The 21121-nt window shown below is 38.4% G+C and overlaps 1 protein-coding gene and 1 pseudogene across 5 annotated transcripts in view; both read left to right on the forward strand.

The window, feature by feature from the left end:
• Positions 1 to 21121, forward strand: part of NFAT5 (nuclear factor of activated T cells 5) — a 117478-nt gene that overhangs the window by 37195 nt on the left and 59162 nt on the right. The gene's annotated exons all lie outside the window — the stretch shown is intronic.
• Positions 3383 to 4385, forward strand: LOC122691906 (annotated as a pseudogene).

The raw sequence follows: 21121 nt of genomic DNA on the forward strand, positions 1-21121 counted from the left end.
ACTTTTCCTCGTTACTGGCTGTTTTCCTTATACTGTCAAGCATACATATTTCTTCTTCCACACAGTAAAATAACATAAACCCATTATTTGGCCCTGTCTCCTTAAGTATTCTTTATTATCTCCTTGCAAGGACTTTGTGAAATAGTAGTCTATATTTCTGCTTACACTGCATTTATTTCCTCACTTCAATTTGGTTGTCAACTCTTTTCCTCCTGGCTTCTATCCCCATCACTCCCTTAATACTTCCTTGGCAAAGGTATCAAGAAATATCTTTTGCCACATCAAATAAATACATTCTTTCCAGTTTTCCTTATTCGAACTAAATGAGGCATTTTCATTTTGGGGCATCTGCTTCCAAGACTGTTCTTTTTGACACTTTCTCCAAGCTATCCTCTGACTCTTTCTATATGTTTTTTCCTGGCTTTTTTTTCCCCCTCACTCTGACCCTTCTGCCTCTTCATTCATTATATGGTTTATCAGCATTCTTATGTATTCCCACTGCTTCTGTTTTCTTGTTCATTCATCAAATAAATGCCTGTTTGTGCCAGGCACTGTGCTGTTGCTGAGAAGACAGTATGAATGAGATGGTCATGTCCACTGTCCTCATGACATATGTAGTTTAATAAGAAGTACACAGAGGTAAACTGGTAATTGTGAAACAGTGGGTGGTAAGTGTTCTGGTAGAGGAAATACAGAGAAAGGATGCCTAACTAAGACTAGAGTGGTTAGGAAACGCTTTTGGGGAAGAAATAACTGTTGAAAGGGGCTGCAGGAAAGGCAGTGTTTCAGGGAGAAACAACTATTGCAAAGAAATAAAATAAGGGAGTGCATGGCTAAAGTATTGAAAATCATTGTATCTTGAGAGTGTGGAGGGAAAGAGAATGGAGAAGGGATAAGGGTGCATGGTCATAAATTAGACACTCATAAATACTCATTCAACAAGTATTGGTGCTATTATCTTATAATTATAGTGTCACATAATTATACATTTTAACAGCCTAGTTTTCACTCTTGCTGCTATGAACAATCACAACTAGGTTTTAGAAGATATCTGAGTCTGATAATTGCTTATTGCTATAGACTGGTCTTATGATAGGTTTGTGTTGCCTCTTTTACTATATCTGACTTGAAAGTCTATTTTATTGATTATTCAAGACCTTGGCCTACGATCTATTTATGGCTCCTCACCAGGGTCTTAGTTGCTATGCACAGGCCTTCTCTAGATGCAGTGAGTGGGGGCTATTCTCTAGTTGTGCTTGGGCTTCTCGTTGCAGTGGCTTCTCTTGTGGAGCATGGGCTCTGGGATGCTTGGACCTCCGTAGTTGTGGTGCATGAGCTTAGTTGCCCCATGGCATGTGGAATCTTCCCAGATCAGGGACTGAACCATGTCCCCTGCATTGGCAGGTGGATTCTTAACCACTGGACCACCAGGGAAGTTCAGATACTCAGTTTTTGGGGGGCATAGCCTACTGTGTCTTTATTTTCTTTTACATATTCCTTTGTGCATAGAACACAAAGGGTACATTTGTATGGGTCTTTATGTACAGAGTATTTTTGTAATTTTACAAGATTCTCATTTTTTTAAAACCTTGAAGGACTTAACCCAGTATTTTTTACATGTGGCACATTATAGTATTTATCAGATATTTAATTGAATAACCTAAAAAAGTTCTTTAAATCCCTGGTAGTTCAGCTGGTAAAGAATCCGCCTGCAATGCGGGAGACCTGGGTTTGATCCCTGGATTGGGAAGATCCCCTGGAGAAGGGAAAGGCTACCCACTCCAGTATTCTGGCCTGGAGAATTCCATGGACTGTATAGTCCATGGGGTTGCAAAGAGTCGGACATGACTGAGCAACTGTCACTTTCACTTCACTGTCACAAGTAAAACATGATGATATTAGTTCTAAGTTCTTTCTGAGTAAAGAACATACTAATATGGGTTAAAATTATAATGGCTTCTGTGTTTAGCCAAGATGAGGCTAAACACAGGGACCAGATTTACTTACTTCCCCTCTTTCCTGAAGCAACTAAAAAGCCAGATAAATATATGAGACAATGGTTCTCTTCACATTTAACATCAGGCAGTGAAGGAAAGTGATCCTTGAAGAAACAAACAAACAAACAAACACAAGAAGAGCCCTGCAAGTGCTTTACTCCTTGGAGAAAGTTCCAGGCTTTGGTGTGAAAGGGGAAGTACAAATAGAGTCCAGTAGTCTCTGAGTTGAGGAGGTAGAACTAGGAGTCTGGGAAAGCCAAGATAGCTAGAGTTCTCAGGGACAGAATATTAGAAAGGAGGGAAATGGAGACAGAGAATTCTAGAGATCTGCAGAGGGTGTCCTTTGAATATTTAGCTAAGTGGTGATCATTACATGCAGGTGGAAAACCACCCACAATTGAGGAAAGAACTGCCTAAAAGGATGAGAGGAAACAGTGCTCAGATCTCACTAAGGGCTGGATATGATGCCTGTTTGCAGCAGCAGGAGTAGAGTACTTTCTTTAAGTTTTATTTATTTATTTATTTATGGCTGCACTGGATCTTCATTGCTGCATGAGGGTTTTTTCCTAGTCGGAGCAGGCAGGGGCTTCTCTCTAGTTGTGGTACACGGGCACTTCTCATTGCAGTGACTTCTCGTTGCAGAGTATGGGCTCTAGGCGTGTGAGCTGCATTAGTTGCAGCATGCAGGCTCAGTAGTTGCTGCTCAAGGGCTTAGTTGTCCCTCGGCGTTTGGAATCTTTCCTGATCAGGGATCGAACCTGTGTCTCCAGCGTCGGCAGGTAGATTCTTAACCACCAGACCAGCAGGGAATCCGTAGAATACCTTTTTTACACATGAACATTGTTAAGAAGGATCTTGCCATAGGTTCGTGGATTTATCTCTGGGCTTTCTATTCTGTTCCATTGATCTATATTTCTGTCTTTGTGCCAGTGCCATACTGTCTTGATGACTGTGGCTTTGTAGTAGAGTCTGAAGTTAGGCAGGTTGATTCCTCCAGTTCCATTCTTCTTTCTCAAGATTACTTTGGCTATTCGAGGTTTTTTGTATTTCCATACAAATTGTGAAATTATTTATTCTAGTAATGCTGGAGAGGGTGTGGAGAAAAGGGAACCCTCTTACACTGTTGGTGGGAATGCAAACTAGTACAGCCACTATGGAAAACAGTGTGGAGATTTCTTAAAAAACTGGAACTAGAACTGCCATATGACCCAGCAATCCCACTCCTGGGCATACACACTGAGGAAACCAGAGCTGAAAGAGACATGTGCACCCCAATGTTCATCGCAGCACTGTTTATAATAGCCAGGACATGGAAGCAACCTAGATGCCCATCAGCAGATGAATGGATAAGGAAGCTGTGGTACATATACACCATGGAATATTACTCAGCCGTTAAAAAGAATTCATTTGAATCAGTGCTAATAAGATGGATGAAACTGGAGCCCATTATACAGAGTGAAGTAAGCCAGAAAGATAAAGATCAATACAGCAGGTCGCTGGATTCGGTTTTTAAAAAACGCGGCCGGTGAATTGGCGGCGGTGTGGGCAATTCGAACAGCACCCAGCCGGGGCACGCGGCCGGGTCGTTCCGGCCCTCCCAGCCTCTGACCCCGGACCCAGAAGATCTAGAAGGAGCCGCGGGGCCGCAGCCCTGCGCGCCCGCCATGGGCCCGCGCCGGAGCCGCAAGCCCGAAACACCAAGGAGGCGCCCCGCGAGCCCGGCTCCCGCCGCCCGCCGGCCGGCCCCGGCCTTAGGCACGTCCTCCCGTTCACCTGCTCACCGGAGATATGGAATCCTGAAGGAGAAATGAACTCTTCAGAAGACCACACACCTGCTGTTAAGAAAGACCCCCTTCTGCCGCCTGGCAAGAGAAATATGTGTTCAATTCACTCGTGGTGTAGACTTAAATTGGCAAGCCCAGGCCCTGTTGGCCCTACAAGAGGCGGCAGAAGCGTTTCTAGTTCATCTCTTCGAGGATGCCTATCTCCTCTCCTTACATGCCGGCCGCGTCACGCTCTTCCCGAAGGATGTGCAGCTGGCCCGGAGGATCCGAGGCATTCAGGAAGGGCTTGGCTGAGCTCTTGCCACCCGCCCGAGTCTCTGGTTGATACCAGAGCCCCTGCCTGTAGCCAGGACCAGATCCACGGAGTACAAGGTGTTGCCTGGACTTGCTCTCTTGGAGCAGAGCATGCGAGTTGCTTTCGTAGTTAGTTTTTTTTTTAGAAGACTGCATGGCTTTCCTCTGTAACAGAGGTAATATTTGAGAGAATCAACACATTCCAGAAATCCTGAGAATCATTTTCAGATGAAGAGACTCTAAGGTTGACTTCACTTTGCAAATTATTCATGTGACTGATGATTTGGAAGACATCAGATTTTCTAGGTTATGGGCAAAAAGGATATTAAATCTTCTTGTAACATTTAAATTTTTTACCATATATATATTTACTTTTATTTAAAACATGATGGAAAAAATAAGAGAAGACCAGTCAGTTGCATGGAAGAGCCTGGCGCATCCAGTGTACAAATCTCTGTCCTTCAGATTGACTTCATTATTAACAGCAGAAGCAAGTTCGTATGTGGATTATACCTGTCAACAGATGATACAGCTTTTCAAAAACTCAATTGGGATGAAAATAGAAAATTGTTAAGGTTTGATGTTCTGGCTCCTTCTGGTAAATTCCTGCCAAAATCATTCAGAAATTCCAACTTGTAGAATTTATTTTATTCTTTATTTGCAAATCATAGAAGATGTATCATAATTTATACTTCAGAATTTTTCAATCCAGGATTTTAAAGAGCCTTTTCAATGTTTTTACAGGTATTTTTATAACTTCCTTGTGGAGAGATAATAGAAATAATTCTTAATGGAAAAAATTTGAAGAAGCAAAGTTACTGTTATACATAGATTATACTATGTTCTTTGTGTGTTAGCCTTAAATCCTTCATTTGGACACTTTGCCAACAGCCACAATTTAAACAAGATAATTGAGGAGTGTATCTTTGCCTCCAGTGGAGTCGAGTATGAGCCCATAAAATCCTTGCCCTTCTCTTGTAACTGAAAGCAGTTTAAGAGACTTCCAGAGAAATAGGAAGTGCCATCCAAAGACATTTAGATATTGTGTGTGATGAAAATGATTAGTGAGGGCGGATACTAATAATGATGCGTCAGCCAATTGAATTCAAACTAAAGGGAAGGACCAAGTTCTGTTGTTTGATAAATTTTAACCCTTTATAAAAAACCTTTTCCTGTTCGACATCAACTCATTTTTATGTAAACATTGGAATAAAGCTTATCTATGAATACATTAAAAAAGAAAAGATTATTATAGCATACTAACACATATATATGGAATTTAGAAAGATGGTAATGATAACCCTATATGCAAAACAGAAAAAGAGACGCAGATGTACAGAACAGACTTTTGGACTCTGTGGGAGAAGGCGAGGGTGGGATGTTTCGAGAGAACAGCATGTATATTATCTATAGTGAAACAGATCACCAGCCCAGGTGGGATGCATGAGACAAGTGCTCGGGCCTGGTGCACTGGGAAGACCCAGAGGAATCGGGTGGAGAGGGAGGTGGGAGGGGGGATCGGGATGGGGAATACATGTAACTCCATGGCTGATTCATGTCAATGTATGACAAAACCCACTGCAATGTTGTGAAGTAATTAGCCTCCAACTAATAAAAATAATAGGAAAAAAAAAAAAAAGGATCTTGCCTCGGTAGTAATACTGGACCAAACATACTCTGATCACGGCTAACAAAGCTTTAAGAGCAAGAACTAAAAGGATCAAACTGTTCCCTAGTAACTTAACTATAACCCAGAGTAAAGCTCAAGAATATTTATAGGAATATGAAAATATAAGGACACAAAGTGAAATTCTCAATGTTTGGCATCAAGTCAAAAATCATTACCATGGTTCTAAAAGTTTTATTTTTATCAAAAACCACCAGTCATGGAAAGAGGCAGAAAATTATAAAATGTAACAAGAAATATCAATAAATTGAAACTGATTTTAAAATACCTTGTGACTTTTTTAGCCTGTGCCCATTGGCATTACCAGATTATCAGCCTCCCCAATACCTAGTCTGGTATATATGAGGCAAAAAGAAAATTCGTGGCTGGCCTACTTTCTTTTTATCTCATCTTTCAATCTTCTTAGTTTTGTTTCTTTTTCCTTTTAAATGTATGTAGTGTTCAAGGTTTTTAGCTGAACTTTTTGGAAGGAATAGTGAAAAGTGTGTCTATTCCATCTTTCTGAAAATGAATGCCTCCAAGACATTTCTTTCTGGATTATAAACAAACGTTCTTTGATGAATCAATTGAATATCAACGTGAAAAACAATGAACTTTGAGTTCAATAATATAATAAAACCAATTCCAGATGGATCATAGGCATAAATATGGAAGATAAAGCACAAAGACTTCCAGAGGAAAACAGAATATCTTCATGTTCTTGGGGTATGCAAATATTTCTTAAACAGTATGTAAAAGTCACTAATCATAAATGAAAAGATTCATATACTGAACTTGATTAAAATTAAGAACTCTTGTTTATTAAAGGTAACTTTATGGAGGTGGAAAGGCAAACCATATTACAGTATGTACATTTAACATAGGATTTGCATCTAGAATATATAGTGAACTCCTACAAATTAATATTTTTAAAAAACAGCAACCAAATATAAAAATGGGTTAAAGATTTGACGAACCATACCTTCTGACTCAGCGATTTCAACCTATGTATATCCAATGGAAGTATATATATGCACATATAAGAATGTTTATGGCATTATTTTTGTAAAAGGTAAAAACTATAAACATTAATTATTTAACAGCAGAATGGATTTAATTATTAACTATTCCATGCAGTTTACCTCACTGGACTGTAAATGTTTGAAAACAGATACAGGTCACTTTAGTGTCTACACTTACATACACAAAACAAATTAGTGGTGATAAAATTATGTTTTTCTTCTTTTAGAAAATAATCTCCTGAGGTACCTTGTAATCCAAAGTCCATTCAATTAGAAATAACATTGAAGTTAAGAACTCTATTTTATTTATTTTATTATTGTGCCTAGCACATAATGGACAGTAAAATAATGTGCTTTAAGAATGAATGAGCAGATTATCATTTATTAACTGTCTTTTCAAGTTCAAAACCAAATATGCATAAAATAATGCTCTATTTATTTCATTTTCATTGGTTATTATATACATTGATAAGTACATGGTTATTTTAGTTTATTAAATATATGACTATTTAAAATGGTTGACTGTTAAGCAATGAAACAGATTTCTATTTAGTGTTGGTTTAGAAACAGTAAGCTAAATTGCAAGTGTGTATACATATTCTATGTACTGTGTTTAGTCACTCAGTCCTGTCTGACTCTTGGTTGAGATGCTTCTACTGCTTATATTCCAGAAATGAACTTATTTTGCTTCCCTGGTAGCTCAGTTGGTGAAGAATCTGCCTGCAGTATAGGAGACCCTGGTTCAGTTCCTGGGTTGGGAAGACCCCCTGGAGAAGGAATAGGCTACCCACTCCAGTATTCTGGTCTGGAGAATTCCATGGACTGTATAGTCCATGGGGTCACAAAGAGTTGGACACAACTGAGCGACTTTCACACACAGTTACATGTGAGTTTAGTGAGGACAGAAAATTACGGGACACTGGAGCCTCCTCTTTTTAGCAAGCAAACCATCACCAAAATTTAAACTTGAGTGAAAGGTTCGTGACACAGATTGTCTCATTTATAACTGGTGTATCTCCAGGAACCAAGAGAGTGCTTGGCTTACATTAGGCATTCAGTAGATATTTGTTGAGTGAATGAGTAAATGAATGTGAATATTTATTCAACTGTGCTTCATTCTATAGCAGGTACAATGTTGTCACCGCTGATATGTCATTTATTACTTCTTTTATATATTAGCAATGTTTTTGAAATAATATGAAAATTAGAAATTTTCATGAAGTTTATTTCATAACTAAAAATTATTAATTACCCAGTAACTTTCTTTAGTATTTTGATAACCTCATCAGCAAACATTGAACTCCCTTTGTGAGTATAGTACCACTAAACTTTAGTCATTCAAAGAAGACATACCATAGTTTCTGCCCTTGAAGAGTTTTCACCTAGTTGGTGAGAGAGAAAATAGACATAAGGATGATACATAACAATATGAGGGTGTCAGTTACAGTACACATGGGAAATTAATGTTATGTTCAATGAAAAGTTTGGTACTAAATTTATGTACATTATTCAACTTTTAAAAAATATGTATAGAAAAATAGGGAAAGAAAACATTAATATACTATGTTTTGGATGGTGAGATCATGGGCAAATTTACTTTACTTTCATACACATCTGTATTTTCAAAAGCAAGCAATAACTTTAAATTAACCATTTTCTGCCCCAGTTCTAGCACAAGATTTGTATTAAAGCGAAAAATGAAGCAGTCATATACCCAGTGTCATCAATTGTAGATTCCTCTCCTGTTTATACATTCACTAGGTAGTCAGCCTCATCATTTAAAACTAAATTTGCTGACTTTCCAGTTTTACTCTTACTCCTAAACTCTCTATCATGGGACATTGTACCACCTTACATTATTTTTTGTGCCAGAGTTTCTATGTGCTGCCTGAAACTATTTCTGACTCTCCCTCTCCAGTCATCCAATTCAGTTAGTTCATCAGTTTCCTGAAAATGTTTAAATTTGTGTTCTATTTGCCATTCTCACTGCCTTGGTTCAGGACCTCATTATTTCTTACTTAGAGGATTGTAAAAAACTTAACTCTTCGCCACCTCTAGGATGTAGTCTATTTTGCATATACTTGGGCAGGTGACCATCCTCAAATATAAATCTGAGCTTATCATGTCTTTTCTTGAAACACTCAAAAGCTCCCTGTGTGCTGAGGGATAAAATCTTTATTGCTTAGAATGATTATACAGGGCCTTTCATGATCTTACCCCTGCATGTCTTCAGTAGACTCATCTCTTGCTACTTCTCCATGTAACTCCTGTATTCTAATTTAACTGAATAACTTGAAAAACTGAAAAACAAACAAACAAACAAACAAACCTGAAACAAGCAAAATGTAAACACTCTCCTTGTTCAGATTTTCTTTTACAGTTTCTTCTCCTCTTTCATAAATATGTTTGTCAAATACCCAATTCAGTGTTCAAGGTTGACCTCAGGTGTCACATACGCCATGCACCCTTCTCTGACCTTTACAGACAGTGTTTAGGATTCCCTCTTCTCCAGTTGCATAACAGTCCATATTTCTATTAAAGCCCATATTGCGGGATTTCCCTGGTGGCCCAGTGGCAAAGACTCCATGCTCTCAGTTCAGGAGTCCTGGGTTCGATCCTTGGTCAGGGAACTAGTTCCCACATGCCGCAGTTAAGACCTGGCAGAGCCAAATAAATAAATAAATGTTTAAAAAAAAAAAGCACATATTGCATTTTTTATTGAAGTATAATTGATTTACAGTGTTGTGCCAACCCGTGCTGTGTAGCAGTGACTCAGTCATACACATATATACATTATTTTGTATATTCTTTTCCATTATGGTTTATTACAGGATACTGAATATAGTAAGGAATGGCAATCCTCTCCAGTATTCTTGCTTGGAGAATTCCATAGACAGAGAAACCTTTAGGGCTACAGTTCATGGGGTGGCAAAGAGTTGGACATGACTGAGCAACCAACACTAACACTTAATGAATATAGTTTGCTTTAGGGCCTTGTTGTTTAGCCATTCTGAATGTAATAATTTTGCATCAACCAACCCCAAACTCCCAGTCCCTTCCTCTCCCTATCCCCAACTTGGCAAACACAAATCTGTTCTCTATAAGTCCGTTTCTGTTTTATAGATAGTTTCATTTGTTGCATGTTTTGGATGCCACGTATAAGTGATACTGTATGGTATTTGACTTTCTCATTTTGACTTCACTTAGTATGATATCTAGTTGCATTCATGTTGCTGCAAATGGCATTATTCCATTCTTTTTTTATGACTCAATAATATTCCATTGTATGTATGGACTACATCTTTTTTTATCCACTTGTTGATGAACATTTAGTTTGTTTCCCTGTTTTAACTATTGTGAATAGTGCTGCTCTGAAGATAGGAATGCATCTGTAGATTTGCTAGATCATATGGTAATTCTGATTTTAGTTTTCTGAGACACCTCCATACTGTTTTCCATAGCCACTATACCAACTTACATTCCCACCAACAGTGTCAGAGGGTTCCCTTTTCTACACACTTTCTCCAGCATTTGTTATTTGTAGACTTTTTAATGATGGCCATTATGACCAGTGTGAGGCTGTACCTCATTGTAGTTTTGATTTACACTTATGTAATAATTAGTGACGTTGAGCATCTTTTCATGTGCCTATTGCCATCTGTACGTCTTCTTTGGAGAAATGTCTGTTAAAGTCTTCTGCCCATTTTTCAGTTGGGTTGTTTGTTTTTTGTTGTTAAGTTGTATGAGCTGTTTATATATTTTGGAGGGTAAGCCCTTGACTGTCACATCATTTGCAAATATTTTCTCCCATTTGTAGCATATTGCATTATTTTAAACTTGACTAACTTTATTTTCTTTCAACTGTGAATTTCTTAAGAGTGATTCCTCTTATGTTGTGTCCTTAGTCCAGTACAGGAGCTAAATATATGATGAATGCATGTTTAATTGTTCTGTCAGGTTGAGGGTTAGTGTGAAGGGTGTTAGTGAAGATGAGATGGCATAGCTAAAAATACTGAGTTGATGAGTGTGAAATATAAGGTGTCAAACAACTTCTTTGGTCTTTCCTGGACTTTTCACAGTTCTGATACTTTAGAAGATTACAGGTCACTTATTTGTGGAATGTTCCTGATGATTGCATTCAAATTATGCATCTTTGGTATAGATACCACAGAAATAATGATGTATTCTTTCTGCATCTTAGGGTGGCATACAGTTTTGATTTGTATCATTACCGATGATACTCACTTTGATCACTTGATTAAGATGGTATCTGTCAGACTTCTCTAAAGTTACCCTATTTCTCCTTTGTAATCAGTAAATATTTTGTGACATTGTACTTTGAAACTGTGTAAATATCTCATTCCTCATCATACTTCCGGTTTATTCATTACTATTTTATGTCAGTATGAGCTTTTATGTTTTCATTCGATTTTAATCTGTCACTGTTATTACTCTCTTTTTTGGTCATGCTGTACGGCTTGCAGGATTGGTTTCCCAACCAGGAACTGAACCCAGGACATGGCAGTGAAAGACTGAGTACTAACCGTTGGACTGCCAAGGAGCTTCCATTGCTTGTTTTCATGCTTATGTTGGTTAGTGAGAGCCTGGTCAAGATAGTTTCTGTATCCTTTTGACATGTCTCCTTAATTCTTTGAGTACTTCCTTACTTTAGCAAAACAATATATATATCAGGCTAATCTTGTACTTTTCGTATCCAAGTCCTGATAACAGCTATTTCTCAAAGAAGCCCTAACTACTTTCAGTAGAAAAGAGAATTTAGAAACCAGGATCTGGATACTAGGTATGCTTATTTTCCATGAGTATGCTTTTGGGGTACTTTTGGGGTCATAGAATCTTTCGGAAGACAGAGCTAGGGAATATAGGTATGCTTATAGACCCTGATGCTGGGAAAGATGGAAGGTGGGAGGAGAAGGGGATGACAGAAGATGAGATGGTTGGATGGCATCACCGACTCAATGGACAGGAGTTTGAGTAAACTTCAGAAGTTGGTGATGGACAGGTAGGCCTGATGTGCTGTAGTCCCTGGGGTCACAAAGAGTCGGACACGACTGAGCAACTAAACTGAACTGAACTATATATATATATTTGTCATTGGTCATCCACCAATCTCAGTCTCCCAACTCAGGAAGTTACAGACACTGGTGGTTTAGTTGCTAAGTCACGTCCAACTCTTGCGATCCCATGAACTGTAGCCTGCCAGGCTCCTCTGTCCATGGGATTCTCCAGGTGAGAATACTGGAGTGGGTTGCTATTTCCTTCTCAAAAGGATCTTCCCGACCCAGAAATCGATGCAGAAAGATTTTTGATCGACTGAGCTGTGAGGCAAGTCCTTATATACCTGTATACATTTATATTTTTATTTTTCTTTCTCTTAGGAGTTCATGCTGATACCTCCAGTTGCAGTTTAGTACTATACGGTTCCTTCTTGTTTTTCTCCCTGTGTTTGTAACTCCTTTGTTCAACACTGCAAAACTTTATTCCCTTTAATTTTAATATATTTCCTTATTTGAGCAATCTCCCTCTGTGTAATTGAGCTTCTTTTGCCTTTGCTTCCCCCTTTCCTACACATTGATACCTAATTATCCAACGTGGACATACATAACTTGCCTCTAGACTGTGACTGCTTTCCTCCTTCATCCTATGTAGGCTGTGACACCCAGAGCTGCCCTCTTGCTTATCTGTTGACACCCTCCTCACCCTCCTTGGGTTCTGACTCCCCATTTTGGGCAGCCCTGCTAGGCAGATAGCCTTCACTTTACTAAGATTTTGATATTCTACTTAAAAGATGCCCTATGCTCCTGCTCCCTCAACCTCATGAATATCTTGTTTACCCCACTGGGACTCCAACATCTTATGCTGGGCTGCCCATCCATGGGAATGTCCTCTTCATCCTGCTCAGGCTTGAAGGCCTCACATGAATGCCCTTCACACCCTGCTTAAATTTCTAATTCCCATGCTGGTCTTCCACACTCCCCTCATGGGCACACTCTACTTCCTGCTTAATCTTTGATACCCAGCCCAGGCAGCCCTATTATATGGACATCCTTCTTACTGTTTGGGTTCTTACAGCCAGAGCTGGCTGCCCTTGCATGAATACCCTTTGTACCCTGCTCAAGCTTTGTTCCCTGTGTTGGCTATCCTCTTTCACCTCACTGGCTTCAGCTGTGATATCCTGTGCCATCCCCTTAAAGGTGCATTTCTCACCATGCTCTGACTCCGACACCCATGCTAGACTCTCTGCCTTCCCTCCTCTACATACCGTCCTCATTCTGTTTGGGCTACCCATCCCAGGAGACTTTGACTTTGCTTGGACTCTAACCCAGTAGGTTGTCCTTCTGTGTGTCAGGCGCAATCTCCTCTTCTCATCCTGCTTTCTTGGGTGTCATCCCACCCTTCCACTCTTTCCCACCTTTCCCTACCCCCACCCCTAGATAAGTTATTCATTATGCTTGGGTTCTGACACCACATACTAGGCTGTAGATATTTTATTTACGTTGCTTGGACTCTGCACCAGGTACTCTTCACCCTCCCTCCCTCTCCCCGTTAATGCTTTCCTCACCCTGTTTGGGCTCCGAAACCATTGCTGGTCCTCCACCTCCCCCACCCGCACCACGAGTTCCCTCCTCATTCTTTACTTCTGACACTCAGCCCAAGTCCTCCTTACCCTTCTTCAGCTCTGAACTCTACAGTTCTTTAAAGCTGTATTGAAAAAATATTCTTATAAGATGTTTGGAACTTATAAATCAATAAAGGTTTTTTACTCAGTCATACTCAGGCCATAGGTAGGACTTTGAAAGTGTTTATTCTAGAACAGACTTAAATAGCTTCTTCTGAAAATAATATAAATAAAGAAAGAATAATATATAACAAAAATGGTTAAATAGAATACTCCATTCTGTATCTCATAAGTGTTACTAAGTTATGTAGAAAATAATTGTGAAATTTTAAAGTGAAAAATAATACCTATTAGAAAAAATAGATCTCAAGTTATTCTTCTTATTTCCCAAATTGTTGCGGTCTGTGCTGCTGCATATTGTTTAAAATTATTGTAGACCACTAGCTTGAGGAAAACAGTAATAAAATGTATTCAAAAAGAGGTGATACAATTAAATAAGTAACAGCAAACTAATAAATGGATTTAAATTTAAATGAGAAAAATTTATTAAAACAGAGATCACATACAAGTTATTCTTGGACTTAATAATCTTTTAGAAACCAAATATCCAGTAGACCTGCAGCCAGTACATTTTCCAGTGGAGAAGCCAAGTATGATGACTGTCAAGCCCCAAGTGTTTTTAACAGAGTGAATGCTGTCTCTCTTCAATGCAGAAGTATGTTGGCACAGTGGAGGTGCCAGGCATTTTGTTTTAGAATGTCTGATGTGAAACCATAGCCTTGGGATTCACCAGCTTATTGAGGTAGTTAATAAAGACATGGAAGAGTAAGGCAATTAGTTTGCCAAACCATTTACAAGAACTCTTTGTAAGTCTTTTTTTAACTCTTCTTGATGCTAAAGTAGCTTTGTATATAGAGTTAAAAAACAAAGTGAAATCCCATTTTAGAAACAAGATACAAACTTTTATAAATACATTTCCAGTATTATTAGAGTGTTTGCATCTAGTATCAGGGAGCACTCATTATTTGAATAGCTAATATCTGTGCTGAGCATTAATTTACTTTTCATTAATTTTTAAAAGCATTTCCAACACAAAGTATTTTTTTTTTTTTACCACAAATACTTCCATTTAGCTGATTGCTTGACAGTGTAATAGAAACATTCATTCGTTTACTCCACCACTACCACCTTTTATATTGTTCATCTCTGTATGAAGATAAGTCTCTGGTATTAGTTCTGTACAACTATGATTTGTTTGGTTACCTGAAAGTTAATAAGTGTCTTCAGAAAAGTTCAAGAGTAGGTGGACTCTGAAAATTCTGATCTTTACTTTCTGACTCTGAAGCAGCTGAATATTGAATGCTAGCTATCAGGTCAACAAAGGCAAAATGGCGATGTTGTTGTTTAGTCCCTAAGTCATGTTCGACTCTGTGACCCCATGAACTGTAGCGCGCCAGTTTCCTCTATTCATGGGATTTACCAAGCAAGAATACTACAGTGAGTTGCCATTTTCTTCTCCAGGAGCTCTTCCCAACCCAGGGATTGAACCCTTGTTTCCTGCATTGGCAGGCGGATTCTTAACCACTGAGCCACCAGGGAAGCCCCAAGAATAATTTACAGAGTTCTTTTTAACAGATCATCTTAGTTAAGCCTTATAGCAACTCTGAAGGCTATGCACTGTCCATGCATAGCTTTAATTTTTATTATATTTATCGAATAGATTATATATTTTAGTAAAAAGAACATTCTTGAACCTGCTATCCAGACCAACTTATTTCTGCTACTCCTTTGTCCTATATCCTTGTCTCCCCATCAAAGGAAATTGCTGTCCTAAACTTTGTCATTCCCTTCTTTTGTTGTTTTATCACATGTATTTTTCTTTTCCTTTTTTTTTTTTTTTTTTAACTGTTAAACAAGTTTCACATTCTGTATTGGTAAAACTGACCTCACATAATTATTTTGAAATTAAGTGAATATGTATATAAAAGACCTTTGAACAGTGTCTGTGCCAACAGCCAAGTGCTCAATAAATGGTAGCTGTAATTGCAATTGCAATAATTGCATTATTTTGCAAAGGGAAAAAACTAGAAAAGCATGTCTTTTCTCAGCTGTTTCATTTGTTTTTGTCTCCCTGGACTCTTCTGTGGGAAAGTGAAAAGTATAAGGGTTTGAAGTCTTTCATCTTTTTGAAACTGGGCAACATGTAAAATAGTACAATGGGATTTGGTTGATCAGCAGTTAGGAAACAGAGTTTCTGATTGAGAAGAATAAAAAAATTGCTTCACTATTAAGTTACCAGTTTTTTCTTCTCTTTCACCGCCTTGTGCCCTCAGGATAGGATTTCTGTCTCCTTGAGTTTGATGCAGTGTGATGAGACTCCCCGTGTAGCCGATGTTGCAGAGTTAAAGACCAAATTGCCCAGAAACAACTAGTGATATAAAAGAATCAATTAGAATTTCTTGAATGACTGACTGAACACACACAGCAACCAGTCAGCCAAGTTTTACATTGTTTGCCTTCCCACCAAACATTGGGAAGCATTAGTTTGCTTTTAATATCCGAAAATGGTTTCATTCCTCTAATCGCTGTAGGCTCTGCACTGTTGCACTAATGTAAAACAAATTCTTGACCTTCTGAGCTTGTTTCCTTTTCTGCCTAATTTCTTTTTTTCGTACACTTATGTTAATAATTTATGGTAACTATTGTATTGTACTTGATCTAAGTCTGTTACATGGATACTTAATCCCACTTATATTGGAATTTTGGTCAACTAAAATTCATAATAAACCATTAAATGAGTTGATTAACATTATTATTGCACAAATTATTAGCACATTAATGGAAAAAATATGATCACCCCAATTCTGACAGACCAAGGAAAGAATTCTTTAAAAAACAAAAGTAAAATCATTTTTAGATTTTGAAAAAAAGAATGAGAAAGAGAGTAAATGCATTTGAGTACACTGCACAAGAGCAGTTTTTTACCAGCTGTTACATTGATCTGTATCAAAGTTCACTTTATTCTTTTGGGCAGATATTCCAGCTTTTCATTATCTGTGATGAATTATGACATATGATGTATTCCTCTTAGGCCTGTGTCATTTGCAAATTCTTTATCTTTTTTCAAGTTGTTGATGTAACAACTAACTGCATTTCTCAAGGTGGGGAACCCATACATTTTTGAGTGCTATTGCTTAGAGGCATCTGTTTTATGAAGTCTACATTAACTCATTTTATTCATAAGAACTTTTAAAGATTTTCATCAGGTTATTTTATTGAAAGTAGGATACCTATGGCTGTCAAATTTTCCTGATCTAATAGAAGAGCCTTAAAATGCAATTAAATTAGTTTGCAGGTTAGCCTTCACAGTTTCACTTTTTACAAACAGAAACTATGTGAAGAGGTATTTTGTCTGTGAAGTTTATTAGGAACATTGAGAGACCTAGCTCACTCTTGTGCAATTCTCAGTTATCTTTATTCTATTCCTGTTTCTCTCTTTTTTAAAAATAGCTTTTACCCATGTATAATTTGCATATCATAAGATTCACCCATTTAAAGTGTACAGAATCAGTAGTGGTTGGTATATTTTATAGAATTGTATAGCCATTACCATAATCTAATTTTGGAATTCTTACTACCCCAAAAAGAAACCTTGTAACCATTTTTTCTCTCTAAAAGAAAAATCTTGAAAATTCTTTTAAAATCTAGTAGGTTCTTTAAAAAATATATAGTACAGATTATACTTTTGTTTTCTAAGGAAGTCTTTTCTCGGCAAACTGCTTTTCCATCATAGGTTTCCCATTCTCTTTCTTCATATCCTATGCTTATAAATCTAGAATTTCATTCCTCCCATATTTATTTAGCTGATTTAACAGATAATGCAAGGAAAACAGATATGGCTGCTTAACATGAGGCAGGACTGTTTGTTGTTTTCATGTATTTAAAGGGCCTGTGCTCTTCTTCGGGCTTCCCTGGTGACTCAGACAGTATAGACTCTGCCTGCAATGTGGGAGACCTGGGTTCGATCCCTGGGTTGGGAAGAGCCTCTGGAAGAGGGCATGGCAACCCACTCCAGTATTCTTGCCTGGAGAATCCCCATGGACAGAGGAACCAGGTTGGCCTGAGTCCATAGGGTTGCAAAGAGTAGGACACAACTGAAGCAACTTAGCACACACACAGGCCTGAGAGTAAGACCAGTGTGTGTGGTCAGGTTGTATAGTTTTATCTTGGAGGGAATCTCTTTGAGGTAATAGGCTAAAATAAAAGTTTCATTGAGGATTTAAGTTGCTTAAAGTCAGAGCCTGTGATGGTAGGGACTGTTATTAACTGCTGTTTTCCTTGGAAAGATAGGATAAAACTTCTGAATTCTCTAATTTTCAAACACTTGAGTCAGTTAATCAGAAAATACCTTTGGTGAAGGAATGAATCCATGCGTCCTACACCTTCTACTTGACTTATTTGATTTGGAGGGTAGGCTGTGGGGAAGACTGAGATATAAGAAGTTCTATATTTAGTTACTTTCCAGTATATTTTTTACTAGCACTGCTTTTATACTTCTAATTTAGACTCAACTTTGTATTTCTCTTTGGGAAAGTGAAATGTGGTTAGTGACTGGGCTGTTTCTAAGGTTTGTTGTTTTTTTTTTTCCCTTGACATAAATGCATTTTGGCAGATCCTTTCTCTTTAAGCGAATTTTGTTTTCATATTTCTTTCTGTTTATCTCCTCCCCCCAAAAAAGGTCTTGAGTATGCTTTTCTTTTATATATAAGAAGCGCTTGTTTTCAGCATGGATTGAGAAAAATAATTGTATTAAAATCAATATTTGATGATGTGGCATTTCTGTTTTAATTAGTTTCTCCCTACTCTTTCCCTTTATATTCTTTGAAAGATGGAAATAATTTGCTTAAGCCTTCTCAGTTCAGTTCAGTTCAATCGCTCAGTTGTGTCCGATTCTTTGCGACCCCATAGACTGCAGCATGCCAGGCCTACCTGTCCATCACCAACTCCTGGAATTTACTCAAACTCATGTCCATTGAGTTGGTGATGCCATCCAAGCATCTCATCCTCTGTCGTTCCTTTCTCCTCCCACCTTCAGTCTTTCCCAGTATCAGGGTCTTTTCAAATGAGTCAGTTCTTCTCATCAGGTGGCCAAAGTATTGGAGTTTCAGCTTCAGCATCAGTCCTTCCAATGAATATTCAGTACTGATTTCCTTTAGGATTGACTGATCGGATCTCCTTGCAGTCCAAGGGACTCTTAAGAGTCTTCTCCAACACCACAGTTCAAAAGCATCAATTCTTCAGAGCTTAGCTTTTTTTATAGTCCAACTCTCACATCCATACATGACTACTGGAAAAATCAAACTTTGACTAGATGGACTTTTGTTGGCAAAGAAATGCCTCTGCTTTTTAATATGCTGTCTAGGTTGGTCATAACTTTTCTTCCAAGGGGCAAGCATCTTTTAATTTCATGGCTGCAGTCACCATCTGCAGTGATTTTGGAGCCCAAAAAAATAAAGTCTCTCACTGTTTCCAATGCTCCCCATCTATTAGCTATGAAGTGACGGGACCAGATGCCATGATGTTAGTTTTCTGAATGTTCAGTTTTAAGCCAACTTTTTCACTCTCCTCTTTCACTTTCATCAAGAGGCTCCTTAGTTCTTCTTCGCTTTCTGCCATAAGGGTGGTGTCATCTACATATCTGAGGTTTTTGATATTTCTCCTGGCAATCTTGATTCCAGCTTGTGCTTCATCCAGCCCAGCATTTCTCATGACGTACTCTACATATAAGTTAAATAAGCAGGGTGACAATATACAGCCTTGACGTACTCCTTTTCCTATTTGGAACCAGTCTGTTGTTCCATGTCCCAGTTCTAACTGTTGGCTTCCTGACCTGCATACAGGTTTCTCAAGAGGCAGGTCAGGTGGTCTGGTATTCCCATCTCTTTCAGAATTTTCCACAGTTTATTGTGATCCACATAGTCAGAGACTTTGGCACAGTCAGTAAACCAGAAGTAGATGTTTTTCTGGAACTCTGTCGCTTTTTCAATGATCCAGCAGATTTTGGCAATTTGATCTCTGGTTCCTCTGCCTTTTTTAAAACCAGCTTGAACATCTGGAAGTTCATGGTTCACGTATTGCTGAAGCCTGACTTGGAGAATTTTGAGAATTACTTTACTAGTGTGTGAGATGAGTGCAATTGTGCGGTAGTTTGAGCATTCTTTGGCTTTGCCTTTCTCTGTGATTGGAATGAAAACTGACCTTTTCCAGTCCTGTGGCCACTACTGAGTTTTCCTAATTTGCTGGCATATTGAATGCAGCAGTTTCACAGCATCATCTTTTAGGATTTGAAATATAGCTCAACTGGAATTCCATCACCTCCACTAGCTTTGTTCATAGTTATGCTTTCTAAGGCCCACTTGACTTCGCATTCCAGGATGTATGGCTCTAGGTGAGTGATCACACCATCATGATTATCTAGGTCATGAAGATCTTTTTTGTATAGTTCTTCTGTGTATTCTTGCCACCTCCTCTTAATCTCTTCTGCTTCTGTTAGGTCCTTACCATTTCTGTCCTTATTGTGCCCATCTTTGCATGGAATGTTCCCTTGGTATCTCTGATTTTCTTGAAGAGATCGCTAGTCTTTCCCATCCTATTGTTTTCCTCTTTCTTTGCATTGATCACTGAGGAAGGCTTTCTTGTCTCTCCTTGCTGTTCTTTGGAACTCTGCACTCAAACGGGTATATCTTTTCTTTGCTCCTTTGCTGTTTGCTTCTCTTCTTTTCACAGCTGTTTGTAAGGCCTCCTCAGACAACCATTTTGCCTTTTTGCACTTCTTTTTCTTGGGGATAGTCTTGATCATTGCCTCCTGTTCAGTGTCACAAACCTACGTCCATAGTTCTTTAGGCACTCTGTCTGTCAGATCTAATCCCTTGAATCTATTTGTCACTTCCACTGTATAATCAATCATAAGGGATTTGATTTAGGTCATACCTGAATGGTCTAGGGGTTTTCCCTATTTTCTTCAATTTAAGTCTAAATTTGGCAATAAGGAGTTCATGAGCCACAGTCAGCTCCCGGTCTTGTTTTTGTTGTCTCTATAGAGCTTCTCCATCTTTGGCTGCAAAGAATATAATCAGTCTGATTTTGATATTGACCGTCTGGTGATGTCCATGTGTAGAGTCTTCTCTTGTGTTGTTGGAAGAGGGTGTTTGCTGTGACCAGTGCGTTCTCTTGGCAAAACTCTTTTAGCCTTTGCTCTGCTTCATTCTGGATGTCAGGACCAAATTTGCCTGTTACTCCAGGTATTTCTTGACTTCCTACTTTCACATTCCAGCCCCCTATAATGAAAAGGACATCTTTTTTGGACATCAGATGACCATTATATCTACTACTGTGGGCAAGAATCCCTTAGAAGAAATGGAGTAGCCATCATAGTCAACAAAAGAGTCCAAAATGCCATACTTGGGTGCAATCTCAAAAATGACAGAATGATCTCTGTTCATTTCCAAGGCAAACCACTCAATATCACAGTAATCCAAGTCTGTGCCCTGACCAGTAATGCTGAAAAAGCTGAAGTCGAACGGTTCTATGAAGACCTACAAGACCTTGTAGAACTAACACTTAAGGCTTTTAGCAATGGTTTAAGAAGCTGAAAATTTTTATTACATTCAGAAAGATATAAAATTTGCCAAATGCTTTGAAGATGAAAATTTCAAGTGTTA

This window comes from Cervus elaphus, chromosome 4 (genome assembly GCF_910594005.1).
Source record: "Cervus elaphus chromosome 4, mCerEla1.1, whole genome shotgun sequence".
In the NCBI taxonomy this organism is placed as follows: domain Eukaryota; kingdom Metazoa; phylum Chordata; class Mammalia; order Artiodactyla; family Cervidae; genus Cervus; species Cervus elaphus.